At 44.1% G+C, this 25,275-nt stretch overlaps 1 non-coding gene across 1 annotated transcript; it reads left to right on the top strand.

The window, feature by feature from the left end:
• The first annotated feature begins 3,445 nt into the window (after positions 1-3,445).
• On the top strand, positions 3,446-3,553 carry LOC130971291 (small nucleolar RNA R71). Its single transcript, XR_009082517.1, has one exon. It is a non-coding gene; the product is annotated as a small nucleolar RNA R71 (small nucleolar RNA).
• Positions 3,554-25,275: the final 21,722 nt, after the last annotated feature.

The following is a 25,275-nucleotide window of genomic DNA, read 5'->3' as shown; positions in this document are numbered from 1 at the left end:
GTTTCCTACCATTTACATTCTGCAACTTTAAATTCACTGATATTCACTTTCTATTGGCAACAATTTCACCCAATCACTTAATGTTAGCTTGACTAAACTAATCACCCACTAAAGTTGCTTGATCCATCAATCCCTGTGGGATCGACCTCACTCTAAGTGAGTTATTACTACTTGATGCGACCCAGTACACTTGCCGATTGGATTTGTGTGTTGGAAATTCGTTTTTCCGCAAAAACACCATCAAGCTCCTTCCACACATATGTCCATAAGGACTTGGTCCAACCTTTGATCAAAGTTGACCCTTCTAGTGTAGGGGCGTGCATCTCCTTGCATCATGGGCAAGTTGAATTTCAACCTCACATTTTCCGGACTAAAATCTAAGTATTTCCCCCGAACCATTGTAAGATAATTCTTTGGATTCGGGTTCACACTTTGATCATGGTTCCTAGTGATCCATGCATTGGCATAGAACTCTTGAACCATTAAGATTCCGACTTGTGGAATGGGGTTGGTCAGAACTTCCCAACCTCTTCTTTGGATCTCATGTCGGATCTCTGGATACTCATTTTTCTTGAGCTTGAAAGGGACCTCAGGAATCACCTTCTTCTTGGCCACAACATCATAGAAGTGGTCTTGATGGACTTTTGAGATGAATATTTTCATCTCCCATGACTCGGAGGTGGAAGCTTTTGTCTTTCCTTTCCCTTTTCTAGAGGTTTCTCCGGCCTTAGGTGCCATCAATGGTTATGGAAAAACAAAAAAAAAAAGCTATGCTTTTACCACACCAAACTTAAAATATTGCTCACCCTCGAGCAAGAGAAGAAAGAATAGATGAAGAAGAAGAAGATACGGAGGAGAGGGAGAGAGGGTAGTGTTTCGGCCAAGGAGGAGAAGAGATGGTTGTGTTGTGTGAAAAAGAAGAAGAATGGAGGGGTTTATATAGTGGAGGGAGAAGGGTTAAGGTTCGGCCATATTGGGTGGGTTTGGGTGGGAAAGTGATTTTTGAATTTTGAAGGTTGGTGGGGTGTGTGGGGAAGAGTGGACGGATGTAAGTGGTGAAGAGGTGGTGGGGAAGAGAGATTGAGGTGATTGGTGAAGGTTTTTGGGGAAGAGTGTTCATTGGATTATGTGAAAAGAGAGAGAAGGTGAGTTGAGGTAGGTAGGGATCCTGTGGGGTCCACAGATCCTGAGATGATCCTGTGGGGTCCACAGATCCTGAGGTGTCAAGGATTTATATCCCTGCACCAATGAGGCGTGTAAAACGCCCTCTGCATGCAATCCTGGTGTTTAACACCAGATTGATGCTTGTTTTTGGCGTTAAACGCCAGCTCTATGCTTGTTTTGGGCGTTCAACGCCCATTTACAGCATGTTTCTGGCGTTAAACGCCAGTTCCATGCTTGTTTCTGGCGTTCAGTGCCAGCTTTCCTCAGGGTGTATTCCTGGCATTTAAACGCCAGGATGTTGCTTGTTTCTGGCGTTCAACGCCAAATCCATACTCTGTTCTGGTGTTGAACGCCAGCCAGATGTTCCTTACTGGCGTTTAAATGCCAGTAAGCCCTTCTTCCAGGGTGTGTTTTTTCTTCTGCTGTTTTTGATTCTGTTTTTAATTTTAGTATTTATTTCGTAACTCCACATGATCATGAACCTAATAAAACATAAAAGAAAAATAAAATTAGATAAATAAAAATTGGGTTGCCTCCCAATAAGCGCTTCTTTAATGTCAATAGCTTGACAATGGGCTCTCATGGAGCCTCACAGGTGATCAGGTCAATGTTGTAGACTCCCAATAGCAAACTTAGAGTTTGGATGTGGGGATTCAACACCAAACTTAGAGTTTGGCTGTGGCCTCCCAACACCAAACTTAGAGTTTGATTGTGGGGGCTTTATTTGACTCTGTACTGAGAGAAGCTTTTCATGCTTCCTCTCTATTGTTACAGAAGAACACCCTTGGGTCTTAAACACAAGGTAGTCCCTATTCAATTGAAGGACTAATTCTCCTCTGTTAACATCTATCACAGCTCCTGCTGTGGCTAGGAAAGGTCTTCCAAAGATGATGCATTCGTCCTCCTCCTTCCTAGTGTCTAAGATTATGAAATCAGCAGGGATGTAAAGGCCTTCAACCTTCACTAACACATCCTCTACCAATCCATAAGCTTGTCTTACTGACTTGTCTGCCATTTGCAATGAGAATATGGCAGGCTGTACCTCAATGATCCCCAGCTTCTCCATTACAGAGAGTGGCATAAGATTTATGCCTGACCCTAGGTCACACAGAGCCTTCTCAAAGGTCATGGTGCCTATGGTACAGGGTATTAACAATTTGCCAGGATCTTGTCTCTTTTGAGGTAAAGTTTGCTGAACCCATGTATCTAGTTCACTAATGAGCAAGGGAGGTTCACCTTCCCAAGTCTCATTACCAAACAACTTGGCATTCAGCTTCATGATAGCTCCTAGATATTGAGCAACTTGCTCTCCAGTTATATCTTCATCCTCTTCAGAGGAAGAATAGTCTTCAGAGCTCATGAATGGCAGAAGGAGATTTAATGGGATCCCTATGGTCTTTATATGAGCCTCAGATTCCTTTAGGTCCTCAATAGGGAACTCCTTCTTGCTTGAGAGACGTCCCATGAGGTCTTCCTCATTGGGATTCACGTCCTCTCCTTCCTCTCTAGGTTCGACCATGTTGATTATGTCAATGGCCTTGCACTCTCTCTTTGGATTTTCTTCAGTATTGCTTGGGAGAGTACTAGGAGGAGTTTCAGTGACTTTCTTACTCAGCTGGCCCACTTGTGCCTCCAAATTTCTGATGGAGGACCTTGTTTCACTCATGAAACTTAAAGTGGCCTTAGACAGATCAGAGACTATATTTGCTAAGTTAGAGGTGCTCTGCTCAGAATTCTTTGTCTGTTGCTGAGAAGATGATGGAAAAGGCTTGCTATTGCTGAGCCTATTTCTTCCACCATTATTAAAGCCTTGTTGAGGCTTTTGTTGATCCTTCCATGAGAAATTTGGATGATTTCTCCATGATGAATTATAGCTGTTTCCATAAGGTTCACCCATATAATTTACCTCTGCCATTGCAGGGTTCTCAGGATCATAAACTTCTTCTTCAGAAGATTTCTCTTTAGTATTGTTGGATGCATTTTGCCATCCATTCAGACTTTGAGAAATTATGTTGACTTGCTGAGTCAACATTTTGTTCTGAGCCAATATGGCATTCAGAGCATCAATTTCAAGAACTCCCTTACTTTGAGGCGTCCCATTACTCACGGAATTCCTCTCAGAAGTATACATGAATTGGTTATTTGCAACCATGTCAATGAGTTCTTGAGCTTCTACAGGCATTTTCTTTAGGTGAATGGATCCACCTGCAGAATGGTCCAGTGACATCTTAGAGAATTCAAATAAACCATAATAGAATATATCCAAAATGGTCCATTCAGAAAGCATGTCAGAAGGACACCTTTTGGTCATCTGCTTGTATCTTTCCCAAGCTTCATAGAGGGATTCACCATCTTTTTGTTTGAAGGTCTGAACATCCACTCTAAGCTTGCTCAGCTTTTGAGGAGGAAAGAACTTAGCCAAGAAGGCTGCGACCAGCTTATCCCAAGAGTCCAGGCTATCTTTAGGTTGTGAGTCCAACCATGTTCTAGCTCTATCTCTCACATCAAAAGGAAAAAGCATGAGCCTGTAGACTTCAAGATCTACTCTATTAGTCTTAACAGTCTCACAGATCTGCAAGAACTCAGTTAAAAACTGGTATGGATCTTCTGATGGAAGTCCATGGAACTTGCAGTTTTGTTGCATTAGAGCAACTAGTTGAGGTTTCAGCTCAAAGTTATTTGCTCCAATAGCAGGGATTGAGATGCTTCTTCCATCAAACTTGGAAGTAGGTGTAGTATAATCACCAAGCATCCTCCTTGCATTATTATTTTTGGCTGCCATTGATGAGCGGATAATTTGTACGCTTTTTGGCATTGTTTTTAGTATGTTTTTAGTATCTTTTAGTTAGTTTTTAGTATATTTTTATTAGTTTTTAGTTAAAATTCACTTTTCTGGACTTTACTATGAGTTTGTGTGTTTTTCTGTGATTTCAGGTATTTTCTGGCTGAAATTGAGGGATCTGAGCAAAAATCTGATTCAGAGACTGAAAAGGACTGCAGATGCTGTTGGATTCTGACCTCCCTGCACTCGAAGTGGATTTTCTGGAGCTACAGAAGCCCAATTGGCGCGCTCTCAACGGCGTTGGAAATTAGACATCCTGGGCTTTCCAGCAATATATGATAGCCCATACTTTGCCCAAGATTTGATGGCCCAAACCGGCGTTCAAAGTCACCCTCAGGAATTCCAGCGTTAAACGCCGGAACTGGCACCAAAATGGGAGTTAAACGCCCAAACTGGCATAAAAGCTGGCGTTTAACTCCAAGAAGAGTCTCTACACGAAAATGCTTCATTGCTCAGCCCAAGCACACACCAAGTGGGCCCGGAAGTGGATTTTTATGTCATTTACTCATCTCTGTACACCCTAGGCTACTAGTTTTCTATAAGTAGGACCTTTTACTATTGTATTTTCATCTAGGAATCTTTTGATCACTTTAGATCTCTAGATCATCTTTGGACGTCTAGTTCTTAGATTATTGGGAGGCTGGCCTCACGGCCATGCCTAGACCTTGCTCTTATGTATTTTCAACGGTGGAGTTTCTACACACCAAAGATTAAGGTGTGGAGCTCTGCTGTACCTCGAGTATTAATGCAATTACTATTGTTCTTCTATTCAATTCCGCTTGTTCTTGTTCCAAGATATCACCTGTTCTTCAACTTGATGAATGTGATGATCCGTGACACTCATCATCATTCTCACTTATGAACAAAGTGACTGACAACCACTCTTGTTCTACAAGCATACGAGGCTTAGTGAATATCTCTTGGATTCCTGATACACGATGCATGGTTGATCGCCTGACAACCGAGTGCTCGCCTGACAAACGAGCCAGCCATTCCGTGAGATCAGAGTCTTCGTGGTATAGGCGAGAACTGATGGCAGCATTCAAGAGAATCCGGAAGGTCTAACCTTGTCTGCGGTATTCTGAGTAGGATTCAATGATTGAATGACTGTGACGTGCTTCAAACTCCTAGCAGGCGGGGCGTTAGTGACAGACGCAAAAGAATCGATGGATTTTATTCCGGCCTGACCGAGAACCGACAGCTGATTACCCATGCTGTGACAGAGCATAGGCAACGTTTTCACTGAGAGGATGGGAGGTAGCCACTGACAACGGTGAAACCCTACATGAGCTTGCCATGGAATGGAGTAAGAAGGATTGGATGAAGACAGTAGGAAAGCAGAGAGACGAAAGGGAAGGCATCTTCATACACTTATCTGAAGCTCTCACCAATGATATACATAAGTATCTCTATCTTTATCTTTATGCTTTATTCATCATCTATACCCATTTGAGTCTGCCTGACTGAGATTTACAAGGTGACCATAGCTTGCTTCATACCAACAATCTCCGTGGGATCGACCCTTACTCGCGTAAGGTTTATTACTTGGACGACCCAGTGCACTTGCTGGTTAGTTGTGCGGAGTTGTGTTTATGCCATGGTATTGAGCACCAAGTCTTTGGAGCCATTACCGGGGATTGTTCTGTGTAAAAGTAGCGATCACAATTTCGTGCACCAAGTTTTTGGCGCCGTTGCCGGGGATTGTTCTTGAGTATGGACAACTGACGGTTCATCTTGTTGCTTAGATTAGGTATTTTTCTTCAGAGTTCTTAAGAATGAATTCTAGTGTTTCATGGTGATCTGTTGAAATCTGGCTGGCTGTGAAGCCATGTCTAATCTTATTGGACCGAGGTTTCAACTGATCATCACAATAGCTTGTTGATCTCTATCAATCTTGCTATTGGAGCAATGATCTGCTAAGGTGGTGCGCGAAATTGTGATCACTACAACTTCGCACAACTAACCAGCAAGTGCACTGGGTCGTCCAAGTAATACCTTACGTGAGTAAGGGTCGATCCCACGGAGATTGTTGGTATGAAGCAAGCTATGGTCACCTTGTAAATCTCAGTCAGGCAGACTCAAATGGGTATAGTGATAAACGAATAAAGCATAAAGATAAAGATAGAGGTACTTATGTATATCATTGGTGAGAGCTTCAGATAAGCGTATGAAGATGCCTTCCCTTCCGTCTCTCTGCTTTCCTACAGTCTTCATCCAATCCTTCTTACTCCTTTCCATGGCAAGCTCGTGTAGGGTTTCACCGTTGTCAATGGCTACCTCCCATTCTCTCAGTGAAAGCGATTGCATATGCCCTGTCACGGCATGCGGAATTCAGCTGTCGGTTCTCGGTCAGGCCGGAATAGAATCCATTGATTCTTTTGCGTCTTTCACTAACGCCCCGCCTGCTAGGAGTTTGAAGCACGTCACAGTCATTCAATCATTGAATCCTACTCAGAATACCACAGACAAGGTTAGACCATCCGGATTCTCTTGAATACCGCCATCAGTTCTTGCCTATACCACGAAGATTCCGGTTAAAGAATCCAAGAGATATTCACTAGAGCTTTGATTGCTTGTAGAACAAGAGTGGTTGTCAGTCACTTTGTTCATGAGTGAGAATGGTGATTGTTCCGAGGGTTACCTGAAACGTGCAGCTCGGTCGTCTTAGGGAGGCCCGAGATAGGGGGATTGATGACCCGAGCTTGGTATGCCGAGTGGTTGGTGATGGTACCTGCAATGACACTCCGATGCTTAAGTTAGCATGGGTCCAAGCAGATATTGAGTAGAATTAGAGTGTGTGTTATACCTGGGTGCTCCAGTGTATTTATAGTAGTTGGCCGCGATCTTCCCTAGATAAGATATTCTTATCTTATCTTATCCTTTTGGGAGTTTTATCTTTATCTTTGTGGAACCGCCTTTCCTAGGCCTTTTCGGCCTTTAGGTCTTGGGCTTCGTTCCTTTTGGGCTTCTTTAGCTTTATTGTCCGAGGTCCGACCTCAGGCATGGGCCTGGGGACGAGGTCGGACCTTCTATGAACTTGCCGAGTTTGGGGAGCTCGGTCAGGGTATGAACAGTGCCCCTGCCCGAGTTCGTCCTTGAGAGGTCGAGCTCGGGCATAGTAGTTCTTTTCAAAATTCAAAAATGGCCGTTTCTGCATTTATTGCATTTTACCGTTTCTCCTCGATTTCCGTTCGGGCTTTGTGAAGGCATTATTTATCTACCCCTTTCCTCCTTTTCTTCGTTTATTCTGTTCCTTTCTGTTTTTTCTAAGTTTTCGCCATCTTCTTCTTCGAGCACCGCTCCTTCTTTCACTTTGTTCTTCTTCCTCAAATCTTTCTGTGCGTTTTTCCGGGGTTTCCTCTGCGCCGCCGTTTCGTTCCCCTTGCTGTCGGAGCTCGCCGTTTTCTTTCTTTCCAGGTTTGTTCGTCTCTTTTCTTTTGTACTCATATGCTTCTGTTCTTTTGTGTGGCTCTTTGTCTGTTTCTTTTTCTCTATGCCTGGGTTGCCCCGAAAAGAGGCGCCGCCATTGCTCTGTTTGCTTGTATATGGGGGGGGGCTCTTTTCTCTGGTATTTTGTTCCGGGTTGCTGCATTTTCTTCTATAAAGATCTTTGTTTCTTGTTTTTGCTGAATGGGTTTTCGCTGTCTGCTTTTATGTGATTGTTGCTTGCTGTTGTATTCTTCTTTGTAGGCAAGAATTTTATGTCTCGAAAGGTTTTTCAAGCAATGTCGACCAAGATTCCAAGTGGTCTTGGCTGGGTAGATCCTGGTCCTCTAAGAGTCCCTTCTGTTGTAGATTCTGAGTATTTAGCTAGGTTCCGTAGGGAGTGTAGCATTTGTGAGAATAGAGAGTCTGAGCGGGATTATGAGCTAGTAGCCCCGGAGTCCGAGGAGAGAGTGTGCTTCCCGCCTTTAGAAAGTTCCGAGAAGCTTTTCTTTTATGCTTACGATTGTTTTTTCTCTAAGCTGGGTGTCCGACTTCCCTTTACTGACCTGGAATCCGAGGTGCTGTGGTCTTGTAATCTTGCCCCTACGCAACTCCATCCAAATTCTTGGGCGTTTTTAAAGCTGTTCCAACTTTTGTGTCAGTTTTTGGGCGTCTCCCCCTCTGTTTCTCTTTTTTCCTATCTGTTTGTGTTGACGAAACCGGGGTCGGGTGGAGGGAAGGTGTCTTGGGTCTCTTTTAGGGCTAACCAGGGAAAGAAGTTTTGTACTTTGTACGATGAGTCCTTTCATGATTTTAAGAACTATTATTTCAAGGTCCGGGCTGCTGGGGACGTCCGACCTTTCTTTCTAGATGAGAGTGGGGAGCCTTCTTTTCCTCTTTGTTGGCAAGAGAATGTAGTGTCGGTTAAGTATACCTTTGAGAGTCTAGATGAGGTGGAGCAGGCTTTTGTGGGTGTGTTGAGCAGTTTATGGGGTCGGGCACCTCACTTGGACACGAAGAAAATGTTGGGAGATCCAAGCCTTCTCCGTTCCGAGTTAGGTAGTTCCCGACCTCTCCGAGCTTCATCCTTTTAGTATTTTGCCTGTTTTGGTGGAATTCCTGTTTGTGATAATCCCTTTCTTTTTGTTTCTGCAGAGATGTCTTCTCAGGCGGATTCCATGAAGTTTCTTCGTCGGTCGAAGAAGTCTGCGGCTGCTCGGAATATCGAGGCTGAGGCTTCTGCCCGATCTTCTCCGCAGAAGGCTACTGTGGGTGTTCAGACTCGGTCGAAGACCATTCCGACTCCTCAGTTCCGAGCTATAACTCAAGATCCTCCGACCTCTGGGCCCGGTCACCTTTCCCCGCCTTCGACCTCGGGTCCTCCCCCCAAGAAACAGAAGACCTCTCAGGAGCTTGCGGGTTTTAATGACAAGGATTTTGATGCCCTTGGTTGGATTGAACAGCATATTCTTCCTCAGACTTTTATTTCTACTGATGATGTGTCTATGGAGCATCATTTTCAGTATATGGCGCGGAGCTGTGTCCGGATGGCCAGTCTTCATGCCGCTATTGCCCGGGAGTTCAAGAAATCCCCCATTGGTGCGACCAGCTCCCGACTTGAGAAGGCTCAGTCTGATCTTGATAAGATTAGTCAACTGAAGGCTGCCAGGATTACTGAGCTGGAGATCTCTTTGGAGGAAGAGAAAACTAGGGCTACCGCGGCTGTGGCGGCGGCGAAGACATCTGAGGAGATGGCGAAGGTGGCGACGGAGAACTATACCAAGCTGTATGCCGAGCTTGTGGAGACGAAGGAGAAGTTAATGTGGCCAAGGGTATGGAGATGGCGAAGGTGGCGACGGAGAACTATACCAAGCTGCGGCTCGGGATGATTTTTACGAGCTGGAAGATAATGTGGCCAAGGGTATGGATGCTATGTTTGTGAATTTGAGGGATCAGATCCGGGTTCTTGCTCCCGACCTGGATCTGAGCTTATTCAGTACGGATAACATTGTTGTGGAGGGAAAGATTGTTCCTGCCCCTGCCGAGGATGAGGTTCCGGTGTCCGACCCCAAGGCTCCGGTGTCCGACCTCAAGGTTCCGGTTGCGGATCCGACTTCAACTTTGGCCGGGGATGGTTCTGGCGTGGAGGTTTTAAACCGGGATGACGGTGTCGTTGATGCAGTTCCAGTTTCCATTTTTCCTCCGCAGCCTTCTGTTGATGTGGAGACCGGAAAGGTCCTTGATCCTCTGTGATCTTTTGTTTTTGGCTTTTTACCCGGCCTGTGGGTTCTTTTTGCTTTTTGAATGTTTTTCGTGAACGCTTTGGACACCTTTCCGCTTTTTATGCTTTGTAGTTGTTTTTTGGATAGCAACTTTTTAGCTAGCGTTTTGCAACCTTTGTTTTAGCCTTGTTCGCGTTTTGGCTTTTGTTTCCGCTTTTATGCTTTTTAGTTGCTTTTTGGATAACAACTTTTTAGCTAGCGTTTTGAAACCTTTGTTTTAGCCTTGTTCGCGTTTTGGCTTTTGTTTCCGCTTTTATGCTTTTTAGTTGCTTTTTGGATAACAACTTTTTAGCTTAGCGTTTTGAAACCTTTGTTTTAGCCTTGTTCGCGTTTTGGCTTTTGTTTCCGCTTTTATGCTTTTTAGTTGCTTTTTGGATAACAACTTTTTAGCTTAGCGTTTTGAAACCTTTGTTTTAGCCTTGTTCGCGTTTTGGCTTTTGTTTCCGCTTTTATGCTTTTTAGTTGCTTTTTGGATAACAACTTTTTAGCTTAGCGTTTTGAAACTTTTGTTTTGAGGCTTCTTCCTTGGATCCGGGCTTTTCTTCGGACCTCGGGCCTTTGAGTACCTCCTTTTGTTAGGTCCGACCTTTTCGTTGGTCGGCCCTTTAAGTTATTTTTGTAATCTCTTTTATTTGGCTTTTTTTTTGAGCCTTTTCAGAGTTACTTTATAACTTCTCACATTAATTTGAACCTCGTCGCTTTATCTTTGCCGACCTTGTATGGTCTCTTGACAAATGATTTTTTGCGTTTTGTCGAGCATAAATTAATGCGCCTTGGTGGGGTACTTTCTAGGATTTGTTTCGTCATGAGGAAGGAGAAAAGAAAATAGAAAAATTAGTATTAAAAAGAAAGAATATTTACAAAGTGTTTACCCTTGACTAGGTCGGGTGTTTTATTTTAACCGGGTGTCTCATTAAAAAACCCTTGTAGGGAAAAAGAGTACACCTCGGGTTAAATTTTTCTAGCTGTAGTACCGTCTTAGATTACAGGCGTGCCAGGCCCTGGGCAGCTCGTTGCCTTCTAGGTCGGATACTTTGTAATAGCCTGTTCCTAAGACTTCTGTTACCTTGTAGGGCCCTTTCCAATTTGCGGCTAGCTTTCCTTCTCCCGACTTTTGTGTTCCGATGTCATTTCGGATTAGAATTAGGTCGTGAATGGAGAAGCTTCACTTTATAACTTTCTGATTGTATCTGAGGGCCGTTCGCCGTTTTAAGGCTTCTTCTCGAATCCGGGCTCTTTCTCGGACCTCGGGGAGGAGGTCGAGTTCTTCCCTTTGTGCCTGCGGGTTATCTTTTTCATTGTAGAAGATGATTCTGGGTGACCCTTCATCTATTTCGATAGGAATCATTGCCTCCATCCCATAAGCTAGTCGGAACGGTGATTCTCCCGTTGTAGAGTGTGGGGTTGTCCGATATGCCCATAGTACCTGGGGAAGCTCCTCGGCCCACGCCCCTTTGGTCTCTTGGAGTCTTCGTTTTAACCCGGCCAAGATGACTTTATTTGCAGCCTCTGCTTGCCTATTGGCTTGTGGGTGCTCCACTGATGTGAATTGCTGTTTGATTTTTAGTTCGGCCACCAATTTCTGAAAACTTGTGTCCGTGAATTGTGTTCCATTGTCTGTTGTGATGGAGTAGGGGACTCCGAACCTTGTGACAATGTTTTTGTATAGGAATTTGCGGCTTTTCTGAGCCGTAATGGTGGCTAAGGGTTCAGCTTCGATCCACTTTGTGAAGTAGTCGACCCCTACTATGAGGTATTTGACTTGCCCCGGTCCTTGTGGGAACGGGCCGAGTAAATCGAGTCCCCATTTTGCGAAGGGCCATGGCGCAGTGATGCTGATAAGGTCTTCGGGTGGTGCCTTGTGAAAATTGGCGTGTTTTTGGCAGGGGGCATATTTTCACAAACTCTGTTGCGTCTCTTTGCAAGGTCGGCCAGTAGAACCCGGCCCTGACTACTTTTTTGGATAGTGCCCGAGCTCCGAGATGGTTCCCGCACATGCCTTCGTGGACTTCTTCGAGGACGCCTTTTGTTTCTGAGGTCGGAACGCACCTAAGGAGGGGGTTTGAGAATCCTCTTCTGTATAATATGTCGTGAATTAGTGTATAATTCTGGGCGTCCTTTGTAAGCCTTTTAGCTTCTTTTCTTTCGGCGGGGAGAGTTCCTGACCTCAGGTAGTTGAGTATGGGGGTCATCCATCCTTGCTGTTGGTTGGATATATTTAGTATTTCTTCCTCTCTTGGCACGGAGGGAGATTGTAAGGTTTCCTAGAGAAGACTTCTGTTGTTGCCTCCGGGCTTGGTGCTAGCAAGCTTTGAGAGGGCGTCTGCCCGGGCATTTTGTTCCCGAGGTATGTGCTGGATTTGTATTTCTGGGAAGTGGCGTAATTGTGCCTGTGTTTGGTCCAGGTATTTTTTCATAGTTGGGTCTTTGGCCTGGTAACTTCCATTTACTTGTGATGTGATGACCTGGGAGTCGCTGAAGATCGCGATTCTCTGGGCTCCGACCTCTTTGGCTAGCTTTAGACCAGCTAGTAGGGCCTCGTATTCAGCTTGGTTGTTTGAAGCCTGGAACTCGAATTTTAGGGATAGTTCTATCCGCGTTCCTTGGTCGCTTTCGAGTATGACCCCGGCTCCGCTTCCTGTTTTGTTTGAGGACCCGTCGACATATAGGTTCCATGAGAATGGGGTTCCAGGGGTCTCAGTGTATTCTGCGATGAAGTCGGCTAGATATTGAGATTTTATGGCAGTCCGGGCTTCATAGTGGAGGTCGAACTCGGACAGTTCCACCGCCCATTGTAGTATTCGTCCTGCCAGGTCTGTTTTTTGCAGGATGTGTCTCATGGGTTGGTCTGTCCGGACTTTGATGGTGTGGGCTTGAAAGTAGGGACGGAGCCTCCGGCTGTGAGCACTAGGGCGTAGGCGAATCTTTCTATCTTTTGATAGTTTAATTCGGCCCCTTGTAGTGCCTTGCTTACGAAGTATATGGGGTGTTGTCCTTGATCATTTTCTCGTATTAGCGCTGAAGCGACTGCCCGATGTCCGACCGAGAGGTATAGTACGAGCTCTTCCCCTTTTAAAGGTCGGGTTAGGATTGGTGGCCGCCCGAGGAATTCCTTGAATTCTTGAAAGGCTTTTTCGCACTCCGGGGTCCACGAGAAGGGTTTCCCTTTCTTTAGGAGTGAGTAGAGAGGTAGTGATTTTATCGCTGATCCTGCCAAGAATCTTGATAGGGCGGCCAGCCTTCCATTCAGTTGTTGTACTTCTTTGACACATGTCGGGCTCTTCATATTGAGTATTGCTTGGCATTTGTCCGGGTTTGCTTCGATGCCCCTTTGAGTCAGCATGAAGCCTAAGAACTTTTCGGCTTCTGCGGCGAAGGTGCACTTCGTCGGGTTAAGTCTCATGTTGTGTTTTCTGAGGGTGCCGAAGACACTGGCGAGGTCGGTCAGCAAGTTTCTGTCTTCCTGTGTCTTTACCAGCATGTCGTCGACGTATACCTCCAGTTGTAGTCCGATGTGCTCTGAGAACACTTTGTTCATTAGCCTCTGGTAGGTTGCCCCTGCGTTCTTCAGCCCGAAGGGCATTACTACGTAGCAGTAGTTTGCCCTTGGGGTTATGAACGAGGTCTTTTCTTGGTCAGGTCCGTACATCGGGATTTGGTTGTATCCTGAGTATGCGTCCATGAAGGAGAGATATCTATAGCCTGAGGCTGCGTCTACTAAGGCGTCGATGTTTGGTAGTGGATATGGATCTTTGGGGCAGGCTTTGTTGAGATCCGTGTAGTCGACGCACATTCTCCATTTTCCATTGGGCTTTTTTACCAGGACCACGTTTGCGAGCCATAGGGGGTATTTTACTTCCCTAATGAACCCTGCATCTAGTAGTGCTTGGACTTGTTCCTCTATTGCTTGCATGCGTTCGGGCCCGAGCTTTCTGCGTCTTTGTTGGACAGGTCGGGATCCCGGGTACACTGATAGCTTATGGCACATCAGGTCGGGGCTTATGCCTGGCATGTCGGAGGCTCTCCAGGCGAAGAGGTCGGAATTCTCCCTTAAGAGGGTTATGAGTTCCTCTTTTAAGCCCGCTTCGAGGTTTGCCCCTATGTTTGTCGTTTTTTCAGGTGTGCTCCCAATCTGGACTTTTTCGGTTTCTCCCTCTGGTTGTGGTCGAAGATCTTCTCGGGTTTGGACTCGTCCGAGTTCTATCGTGTTGATCTCTTTCCCTTTTAGGCTTAGGCTTTCGTTGTAGCATCATCGTGCTAGTTTTTGGTCGCCCTTTAGGGTAGCGATTCCTTTTGTGGTGGGGAACTTCATACAGAGGTGTGGGGTCGAGACTATAGCTGCCAGTCTGTTTAAGGTTGGTCGCCCAATGAGGGCATTGTATGCTGAAGTGACGTCGACTATAATGTAGTCGATGCTTAATGTTTTAGATTGCTCGCCTTTTCCAAAGGTAGTGTGTAGCGAGACGTATCCTAAGGGATGGATTGGGGTGTCCCCTAGCCCAAATAGGTCGGTGGGATAGGCTTTTAGCTCTTTTCTTCAAGTCCGAGTTTGTCGAAGGCCGCTTTGAACAGGATATCTGCTGAGCTTCCCTGGTCAATCAGGGTTCGATGTAAGTTGGCGTTTGCTAGAATAATGGTGATTACCATTGGATCGTCGTGCCCGGGTATTATCCCTTGAGCATCTTCTCGGTAAATGAGATTATAGGTAGCTCGGGCAGGGGACTGTCTTCTCGGATGTGGTAGACTTCTTTGAGGTGCCTTTTTCGCGAGGATCTGGATGTTCCTCCGCCTGCGAAACCTCCGTTTATCATGTGTACGTGTCTTTCAGGGGTTCGTGGGGTTCGTTCTGCCCGATCTTCGTTATCTCCCCTCCTTCTCTTCTTGGTCTCTTCTCCTTTCTCTGCTATGTATCTGTCGAGTTTTCCTTCTCTGGCTAGTTTTTCTATAACATTTTTAGGTCGTGGCAGTCGTTAGTAGAATGGCCATAAAGTTTGTGGTATTCACAGTACTCGGACCGATCTCTCCCCGCTCTCTTGTGTTTTAGAGGTCGGGGTGGTGGGATCTTTTCGGTGTGGCATACTTCTCTGTAGACGTCTACTAGGGAGACTCGGAGGGGGGTGTAGCTGTGGTACTTCCGCGGCTTGTCCGAGTTGGGTTCTTCTTTCTTCTTCTGTTCCCGATCTCGATCTCGGAGTGGGTAGGTTGATTCTTTTCTAGAAGAGTCTCTCAGCTGGGAGGTTTCCTCCATGTTGATGTATTTTTCTGCCCGCTCCTGCACCTCGTATAGAGAGGTCGGGTATCGTTTAGATAGGGATTGGCTAAACGGTCCCTCTTTTAGGCCGTTTGCCAGTCCCATGATGGCTGCTTCAGTGGGCAAGTGTTGTATGTCCAGGCAGGCTTTGTTGAATCGCTCCATGTATTCTCGGAGAGTTTCTTGGTTACCTTGCTTGATCCCGAGTAGACTGGGGGCGTGTTTTGCCTTGTCCTTTTGAATAGAGAACCTTGTTAGGAATTTTTTGGTTAGGTCCTCGAAGCTGGAGATTGATCCTGGTGGCAGGTTGTCGAACCACTTCATGGCCGACTTGGTGAGAGTGGTGGGGAAGGCTTTGCACCGAATTGCGTCGGAGGCGTCGACTAGGTACATTCTGCTTCTGAAGTTGCTGAGTGGTGACTTGGATCGGTGGTGCCGTCGTAGAGGTCCATATCGGGTGGTTTGAAGTTTCGCGGTACCTTCTCCTTCATGATCTCTCGTGTGAAGGGATCATGATTGCCTTCGGGGGTGGTGCCGCGTTCCGTCCGGTCCTTCAGGTTGGCCTCTATTTTCCGTAGTTTTTCTTCTAATTCTCTGCGCTTGCGAGCTTCCCTCCTCAGATCTTGTTCAGTTTCTTTCTGCTTTTTTACGTCCTCTTCGAGTTGTTTCAGCCGGTTTTGCTGTGTCCGAACTGCTTCTAGAATTTCCGAGCTTTCGGGATTTTGGGGATCTTGGTTTGGGAGTGATGTCTTTGGGCGATTCTGTTTGTTTCCTCCTGGAGTGCGTGGTGATAGAGGGCTGTCCGGTCGTTCTCCGGTGTCAACTTCCTCCTCTTGTTCTGATGTAGCGTGGTTATTGTTGGGAGGGTCGTCCGCCATGGTAAAGGGATGACTTCCAGGTCCCCGGCAACGGCGCCAATGTTCCGAGGGTTACCTGAAACGTGCAGCTCGGTCGTCTTAGGGAGGCCCGAGATGGGGGGATTGATGACCCGAGCTTGGTATGCCGAGTGGTTGGTGGTGGTACCTGCAATGACACTCCGATGCTTAAGTTAGCATGGGTCCAAGCAGATATTGAGTAGAATTAGAGTGTGTGTTATACCTGGGTGCTCCAGTGTATTTATAGTAGTTGGCCGCGATCTTCCCTGGATAAGATATTCTTATCTTATCTTATCCTTTTGGGAGTTTTATCTTTATCTTTGTGGAACCGCCTTTCCTAGGCCTTTTCGGCCTTTAGGTCTTGGGCTTCGTTCCTTTTGGGCTTCTTTAGCTTTATTGTCCGAGGTCCGACCTCAGGCATGGGCCTGGGGACGAGGTCGGACCTTCTATGAACTTTGCCGAGTTTGGGGAGCTCGGTCAGGGTATGAACAGTGATGATCCGTGACAATCATCACCTTCATCAAGTTGAAGAACAAGTGATATCTTGGACAAAGAACAAGCGGAATTGAATAGAAGAACAATAGTAATTGCATTAATACTCGAGGTACAGCAGAGCTCCACACCTTAATCTATGGTGTGTAGAAACTCCACCGTTGAAAATACATAAGAACAAGGTCTAGGCATGGCCGAATGGCCAGCCTCCCAAAGAGGGTTCAATCATAAAAACATGATCAAAAGATGAAAATACAATAGTAAAAGGTCCTATATATAGAAAACTAGTAGCCTAGGGTGTACAGAGATGAGTAAATGACATAGAAATCCACTTCCGGGCCCACTTGGTGTGTGCTTGGGCTGAGCAATGAAACATTTTCGTGTAGAGACTCTTCTTGGAGTTAAACGCCAGCTTTTATGCCAGTTTGGGCGTTTAACTCCCATTTAGGTGCCAGTTCCGGCGTTTAACGCTGGGATTTCTGAGGGTGACTTTGAACGCCGGTTTGGGCCATCAAATCTTGGGCAAAGTATGGGCTATCATATATTGCTGGAAAGCCCAGGATGTCTACTTTCCAACGCCGTTGAGAGCGCGCCAATTGGGCTTCTGTAGCTCCAGAAAATCCACTTCGAGTGCAGGGAGGTCAGAATCCAACAGCATCTGCAGTCCTTTTGAGTCTCTGGATCAGATTTTTGCTCAGATCCCTCAATTTCAGCCAGAAAATACCTGAAATCACAGAAAAACACACAAACTCATAGTAAAGTCCAGAAAAGTGAATTTTAACTAAAAACTAATAAAAATATAATAAAAACTAACTAAAAGATACTAAAAATATACTAAAAACAATGCCAAAAAGCATACAAATTATCCGCTCATCACAACACCAAACTTAAATTGTTGCTTGTCCCCAAGCAACTGAAAATCAAATAAGATAAAAAGAAGAGAATATACTATAGACTCCAAATTATCAATGAAACTTAGCTCCAAATTAGATGAGCGGGACTAGTAGCTTTTTGCCTCCGAACAGTTTTGGCATCTCACTCTATCCTTTGAAATTCAGAATGATTGGCTTCTTTAGGAACTCAGAATCCAGATAGTGTTATTGATTCTCTTAGTTAGGTATGATGATTCTTGAACACAGCTACTTTATGAGTCTTGGCCGTGGCCCAAAGCACTCTGTCTTCCAGTATTACCACCGGATACATACATGCCACAGACACATAATTGGGTGAACCTTTTCAGATTGTGACTCAGCTTTGCTAGAGTCCCCAATTAGAGATGTCCAGGGTTCTTAAGCACACTCTTTTTGCCTTGGATCACAACTTTATTTCTTTCTTTTTCTTTCTTTTTCTTTTTCCCTTTTTTTTTCTTTTTCGTTTTTCTCTTTCTCTTCTTTTTTTTTTCTTTTGTATTCACTGCTTTTTCTTGCTTCAAAAATCATTTTTATGATTTTTCAGATCCTCAGTAACATGTCTCCTTTTTCATCATTCTTTCAAGAGCCAACAATTTTAACATTCATGAACAACAAATTCAAAAGACATATGCACTGTTCAAGCATACATTCAGAAAACAAAAAGTACTGTCACCACATCATACTAATTAAGCTAGTTTTAAAGATGAATTCGAAATCCTGTACTTCTTGTTCTTTTGTAATAAAAACAGTTTTCATTTAAGAAAGGTGATGGATTCATATTCATAGCTTTAAGGCATAGACACTAAGACACTAATGATCATAAGACACAAACATGGATAAACATAAAGCATAATTTTCGAAAAACAGAAAAGCAAAGAACAAGGAGATTAAAGAACGGGTCCACCTTAGTGATGGCGGCTTGTTCTTCCTCTTGAAGGTCTTATGGAGTGCTTGTGCTCCTTAATGTCTCTTCCTTGTCTTTGTTGCTCCTCTCTCATGATTCTTTGATCTTCTCTAATTTCATGGAGGAGAATGGAGTGTTCTTGGTGCTCCACCCTTAGTTGTCCCATGTTGGAACTCAATTCTCCTAGCGAGGTGTTGATTTGCTCCCAATAGTCTTGTGGATTGTTCGAGTTTGGACAACTGACGGCTTATCTTGTTGCTTAGATTAGGACTGTTTATTTGTGTTAGTTTAGAGTCTTTTAGTTGAGTCTAGTTTCATATTTTAAGTTTGGTGTCTTTTGCATGCTTTTATTTTTCTCTTGATTTTCGTTTTTGCATGTTCTTAGTCCCTTTTTGATTCATAAAAATTCTAAGTTTGGTGTCCTCTTTGTGTTTTTCCTTTAAAATTTTCGAAAATTAGTGTTTGATTTTCTAAAAATTTTAAGTTTGGTGTCTTTTTGTGTTTTTCTCTTTCCTCTTTTCAAAAATCAAATCTTTTTCATAAAAATTTTTCAATCATATCTTTTTAATTGCTATTTTCAAAATCTTTTTAAATAACTAATTGATTCAGTTCTCAATTAGCTTTGATTTATTTTCTTTTGATTTTCGAATTTTATCTTAATTTCTTTTTATTTAATTTTAATTTTTTTTCGTTTTATTCAAAAAAAAAAACAAAATTTATCTATTTGCAATCATTATCATTTCCCTCTTGTCCAGTATGGACCTAAGAGGGATTGATCAGTCCAAAAGGACTCTGGGGTCATATGCTAACCCATTACAGCTGCATATGGGAGTAGCATCTGTACACCTCCCAGCAAAGCAAGCAGCTTTGAGCTAAATCCTCAACTCATTATCATAGTGCAGCAAAATTGCCAGTATTCCGGTCTTCCACAGGAAGAACCTACTGAGTTTCTGGCACAGTTCTTACAAATTGCTGACACAGTACATGATAAAGAGGTAGATCAGGATGTCTACAGACTATTACTGTTTCCATTTGCTGTAAAAGATCAAGCTAAAAGGTGGTTGAATAACCAACCTATAGCAAGCATAAAGACATGGAAACAGTTGTCAGACAAATTCCTGAATCATTTTTACCCTCCAAGAGGATGACACAGCTAAGGCTGGACATCCAAGGCTTTAAACAAGAGGATAATGAATCCCTTTATAATGCCTGGGAGAGGTATAGAGGTATGCTTAGAAAATGCCCCTCTGAAATGTTTTCAGAGTGGGTACAGTTAGACATCTTCTACTATGGGCTCACAGAAAAAGCTCAGATGTCTTTAGACCACTCAGCTGGTGGATCTATACACATGAGGAAGACAATTGAAGAAGCTCAAGAGCTTATAGACACTGTTGCTAGAAACCAATACTTATATTCTAGCAATGAGTTCGTTCCAAAAGAGGAAGTCATGGCATTAGTCACTGATCCTAATCCTCAAGAACAGATGAATGAGCTTAATCAACAATTGCTCCTGATGACAGAACAGTTAGCAGAATTTAAAGAAATGCTCCATGATACTAAGGTTGCTAACAAGAGCATAGAACTGCAGTTGAATCAAGCAAAACAGCAAATATCTAAACAGATAACAGAAGAATGTCAAGCAGTTCAACTGAGGAGTGGGAAGACACTGAATAACACTGATCAAAAGAGCAAAAAGTCAAACAAGGAACAATTGACAGAGGACAACCAAACCACTGTTCAAAATCCCTCTGAGGACAGTAAGAGCCCAGAGAGGAATGTTATTGGCGTTCAAACGCCAGAAAGGGAAGGAAAGCTGGCGTTAAACGCCCATTCCTTGCCCAGTTCTGGCGTTCAAACGCCAGAAAAGGGGGAAAAGCTGGCGTTAAACGCCCATTCCCTGCCCAGTTCTGGCGTTCAAACGCCAGAAAAGGGGGAAAAGCTGGCGTTTAACGCCCATTTTCCACCCAATCCTGGCGTTCATACGCCAAGGGAGGATCAGACACCTGAGAGTGCTGACAGTAATCCCTCTAAAAAGGCTTCTTCAACCACTTCTGTAAGGAATAAACCTGCAGCATCTAAGGTTGAAGAATATCAAGCCAAGATGCCTTATCCTCAGAAACTCCGCAAAGCGGAACAGGATAAGCAATTTGCCCGCTTTACAGACTATCTAAGGACTCTTGAAATAAAGATTCCGTTTGCAGAGGCACTTGAGCAAATACCTTCTTATGCTAAGTTCATGAAAGAGATCTTAAGTCATAAGAAGGATTGGAGAGAAACTGAAAAAGTGTTTCTCACTGAAGAATGCAGTGCAGTCATTCTGAAAAGCTTACTAGAAAAGCTTCAAGATCCTGGAAGCTTTATGATACCATGCACATTAGAAGGTGCTTGCACCAAGACAGCTCTATGTGATCTTGGAGCAAGCATCAATCTAATACCTGCATCCACTATCAGAAAGCTTGGGTTGGCTGGAGAAGTCAAACCAACCAGGATATGCCTCCAACTTGCTGATGGCTCCATTAAACACCCATCAGGCATAATAGAGGACATGATTGTCAAGGTTGGACCCTTTGCTTTTCCAACTGACTTTGTTGTGCTGGAAATGGAGGAGCACAAGAGTGCAACTCTCATTCTAGGAAGACCTTTCCTAGCAACTGGACGAACTTTCATTGATGTACAAAGAGGGGAAGTAACCCTCAGAGTGAATGAGGATGAGTTCAAGTTGAATGCTGTTAAAGCTATGCAGCATCCAGACACACCAGATGACTGCATGGGCGCTGACATTATTGATTCTCTGGTAGAAGAGATCAACATGGCTAAAAGCCTAGAATCAGAGCTTGAGGACATCTTCAAAGATGCTCAACCTGATCAAGAAGAACTAGAGGAAGCAAAGGAATTTTCAAAAATTCCTCAGGAGAAGGATAAACCTCCCAAACCTGAACTCAAACCTCTACCACCATCCCTGAAGTACGCATTTCTGGGAGAGGGTGACACTTTTCCAGTGATTATAAGCTCTGCTTTAAATCCACAGGAAGAGGACGCCCTGATTCAAGTGCTAAGGACACACAAGACAGCTCTTGGGTGGTCCATAAGTGATCTTAAGGGCATTAGCCCAGCTAGATGCATGCACAAGATCCTGTTGGAGGATAATGCCAAACCAGTGGTTCAACCACAGAGGAGGCTAAATCCAGCCATGAAGGAGGTGGTGCAGAAAGAGGTCACTAAATTACTAGAGGCTGGGATTATTTATCCTATTTCTGATAGCCCCTGGGTGAGCCCTGTCCAAGTTGTCCCCAAAAAGGGAGGCATGACAGTGGTTCATAATGAAAAAAATGAACTGGTTCCTACAAGAACAGTCACAGGGTGGCGCATGTGTATTGACTACAGAAGGCTCAATACAGCCACCAGAAAGGATCATTTTCCTTTACCATTCATAGACCAAATGCTAGAAAGACTAGCAGGTCATGATTACTATTGCTTTTTGGATGGCTATTCAGGCTACAACCAAATTGCAGTAGATCCTCAGGACCAAGAGAAAACAGCATTTACTTGCCCTTCTGGCATGTTTGCCTACAGAAGGATGCCTTTTGGTCTGTGCAATGCACCTGCTACCTTCCAGAGGTGCATGCTCTCTATCTTTTCAGATATGGTAGAGAAATTTCTGGAAGTCTTCATGGATGACTTCTCAGTATATGGAGACTCATTCAGCTCCTGTCTTAACCACCTATCACTTGTCTTGAAAAGATGCCAAGAGACTAACCTGGTTTTAAACTGGGAGAAATGTCACTTTATGGTGACTGAGGGAATTGTCCTTGGGCACAAAATTTCAAGCAAGGGAATAGAGGTGGATAAGGCAAAGGTAGAGGTAATTGAAAAATTACCACCACCTGCCAATGTTAAGGCAATCAGAAGCTTTCTGGGGCATGCAGGATTTTACAGAAGGTTCATAAAGGATTTTTCGAAAATTGCAAAACCTTTGAGTAACCTGCTAGCTGCTGACACACCATTTGTGTTTGACACACAGTGTCTGCAGGTATTTGAGACCCTGAAAGCTAAGCTGGTCACAGCACCAGTCATCTCTGCACCAGATTGGACATTGCCATTTGAATTAATGTGTGATGCCAGTGACCATGCCATTGGTGCAGTGTTGGGACAGAGGCATAACAAACTTCTGCATGTCATTAACTATGCTAGCCGTGTTCTAAATGATGCACAGAAGAATTACACAACCACAGAAAAAGAATTACTTGCAGTGGTTTATGCCATTGACAAGTTTAGATCTTATCTAGTAGGATCCAAGGTGGTTGTTTACACTGACCATGCTGCTCTTAAATACTTACTCACAAAGCAGGATTCAAAACCCAGGCTTATCAGATGGGTGTTGCTTCTGCAAGAGTTTGATATAGAAATAAAGACAGAAAAGGGACAGAGAACCAAGTAGCTGATCATCTGTCCCGAATAGAACCAGTAGCTGGGGCGTCCCTCCCTTCTACTGAGATCTCTGAGACTTTCCCAGATGAGCAACTCTTTGCCATTCAGGAAGCTCCATGGTTTGCAGATATGGCAAACTACAAAGCTGTGAGGTTCATACCCAAGGAGTACAGCTATGTGCAAAGAAAGAATTAATTTCAGATGCCAAGTACTACCTCTGGGATGAACCATATCTCTTTAAGAGATGTGCTGACGGAGTGATCCGCAGATGTGTACCCAGAGAAGAAGCACAAAGAATCCTATGGCATTGCCATGGATCACAGTATGGAGGACATTTTGGAAGTGAGCGAACAGCCACTAAAGTCCTCCAGTGTGGCTTCTACTGGCCTACTCTATAAAGATTCCCGAGAGTTTGTGCGTAACTGTGACAGTTGCCAAAGAGCTGGTAACTTGCCTCACGGATATGCCATGCCTCAACAAGGGATATTAGAGATAGAATTGTTTGATGTATGGGGAATTGACTTCATGGGGCCATTCCCACCATCATACTCAAACACTTACATTCTGGTGGCGGTGGACTATGTATCTAAGTGGGTAGAAGCAATTGCTACACCCACTAATGATACCAAGACCGTGCTAAAATTCCTCCAGAAAAACATTTTCAGTAGATTTGGTGTTCCCAGAGTACTAATCAGTGATGGGGGCTCTCATTTCTGCAACAAACAGCTATACTCTGCTATGGTTAGATACGGAATCAGCCATAAAGTGGCAACTCCGTATCATCCACAGACAAATGGGCAAGCTGAAGTCTCTAACAGAGAGCTAAAAAGAATCCTAGAATGGACTATGATAGCCCGAAGAAAGGATTGGGCAAAGAGCTTGGATGATGCTCTGTGGGCATACAGAACAGCATTCAAGACTCCTATAGGAACCTCTCCATACCAACTGGTGTATGGGAAGGCCTGTCATTTGCCTGTGGAACTGGAACATAAAGCCTACTGGGCAACCAGATTCCTAAACATGGATGCTCAGTTAGCTGGTGAAAAAAGATTGCTCCAGTTAAATGAGCTAGAGGAGTTCAGACTCAATGCCTTTGAAAATGCAAAAATTTATAAGGAAAAGGCAAAGAAGTGGCATGACAAGAAATTGTCAACCAGAGTCTTTGAGCCAGGATAAAAAGTTCTGCTCTTCAACTCCAGGCTCAAATTGTTCCCAGGAAAACTCAAATCCCGGTGGAGGGGTCCGTATGTGATCACAGGAGTGTCACCATATGGATATGTTGAGCTTCAAGATATTGATTCTGACAAAAAGTTCATTGTTAATGGACAGAGAATCAAGCATTATCTTGAGAGCAATTTTGAGCAGGAATGCTCAAAACTGAGACTTGAGTGATTCTCAATAAAGGTCCAGCTAAAGACAGTAAAGAAGCGCTTGCTGGGAGGCAACCCAGTCATTAGAAGGTTATATGATTAGTTCTTACAGAGGCAAGTATCAAAAATGAAGGAATTCACAGAGTTACAGAAAGATTCAGCTCAAAAAGCAGAGAAAATGAGCTTACTGGCGAAAAAACGCCAGTAAGGGGCATTTTGGGCGTTAAACGCCAGAATGGGTACCATTCTGGGCGTTTAACGCCAGGAATGGTGCCATTTTGGGCGTTAAACGCCAGAATGGGCACCATTCTGGGCGTTTAACGCCAGGTGTGCAGCATCCTGGGCGTTTTGGAAAAACGCCTAGTGATAAAGGATTTCTGGCGTTTAACGCCAGCCAGGGCACCTGGCTGGGCGTTAAATGCCCAAAAGGGGCAACAATTGGGCGTTAAATGCCAGAATGGGTGCCATTCTGGGCGTTTAACGCCAGCAAGGTGGGGGGACCACAAATTTGTTTTCAAATCAAATTTTTTCAAACTTTCCTTTTCTCACCCATACTTTTCTACAAAATCACACTTCAATCATTCATCATTCACTTTCAAATCTTCAAAAATCAAAACCATTCTTCAAATTTATTTCAAATCAATTACAAACTTTGTTCAAAAATTTCACCCTTTCCTCAATTTTTTTCCATATCTTCTCAAATCTTCTTTCAAATTTCTCTCTTTTTTCGAAAACTCCATCCCCACCTTAATAAATACACGTTTGGCTCCCTCATCCCACACACCACCATTCCATTCGAATTTCCTCTTCCTCCCCCTCTCTTCTCTCTTTTCTTTTGCTTGAGGACAAGCAAACCTCTAGTTTGGTGTGCTTTTCCGTGATCACTAAGCCAAGATTCATCAAGATCATGGCTCCTAAGGGAAAACAAACCAATTTAAGAGTAAAGAAGAGGACTAATCCAAGAATCTTTGGAATCAAGAGAAGTTCTTAACTAAAGAACATGAGACCCAGTCACAAATATGGGTCTGAGGTCAGTGATCCGGAAGTAAGATTTGATCTGAAAGAGATGAATATCCGGGGATCCAAGAGCAAATTCGAAACAGAGGATGGGAAGTTCTAACCAATCCTGAGACAAGGTTGGAGGAACATGGTTCAGGAATCTACTCAAATCTGTGGCTGACAGATAAGCAGAGAATGACTGGAACCGCTTACCATACCTACAGAACTATGGTCAGAGGGAAAGTTATGTACTTCCATCTGGACAAAATAAGAGAAATCTTCAAGTTGCTCAACTGCAAGATGATCCTGACTCCTTTAATAGGAGGATGGT

This window comes from Arachis stenosperma, chromosome 3 (genome assembly GCF_014773155.1).
Source record: "Arachis stenosperma cultivar V10309 chromosome 3, arast.V10309.gnm1.PFL2, whole genome shotgun sequence".
Classification (NCBI taxonomy): Eukaryota; Viridiplantae; Streptophyta; class Magnoliopsida; order Fabales; family Fabaceae; genus Arachis; species Arachis stenosperma.
The sequence above is the reverse complement of the archived record's forward strand: the minus strand, read 5'-3'. Positions and strand labels throughout refer to the sequence as shown.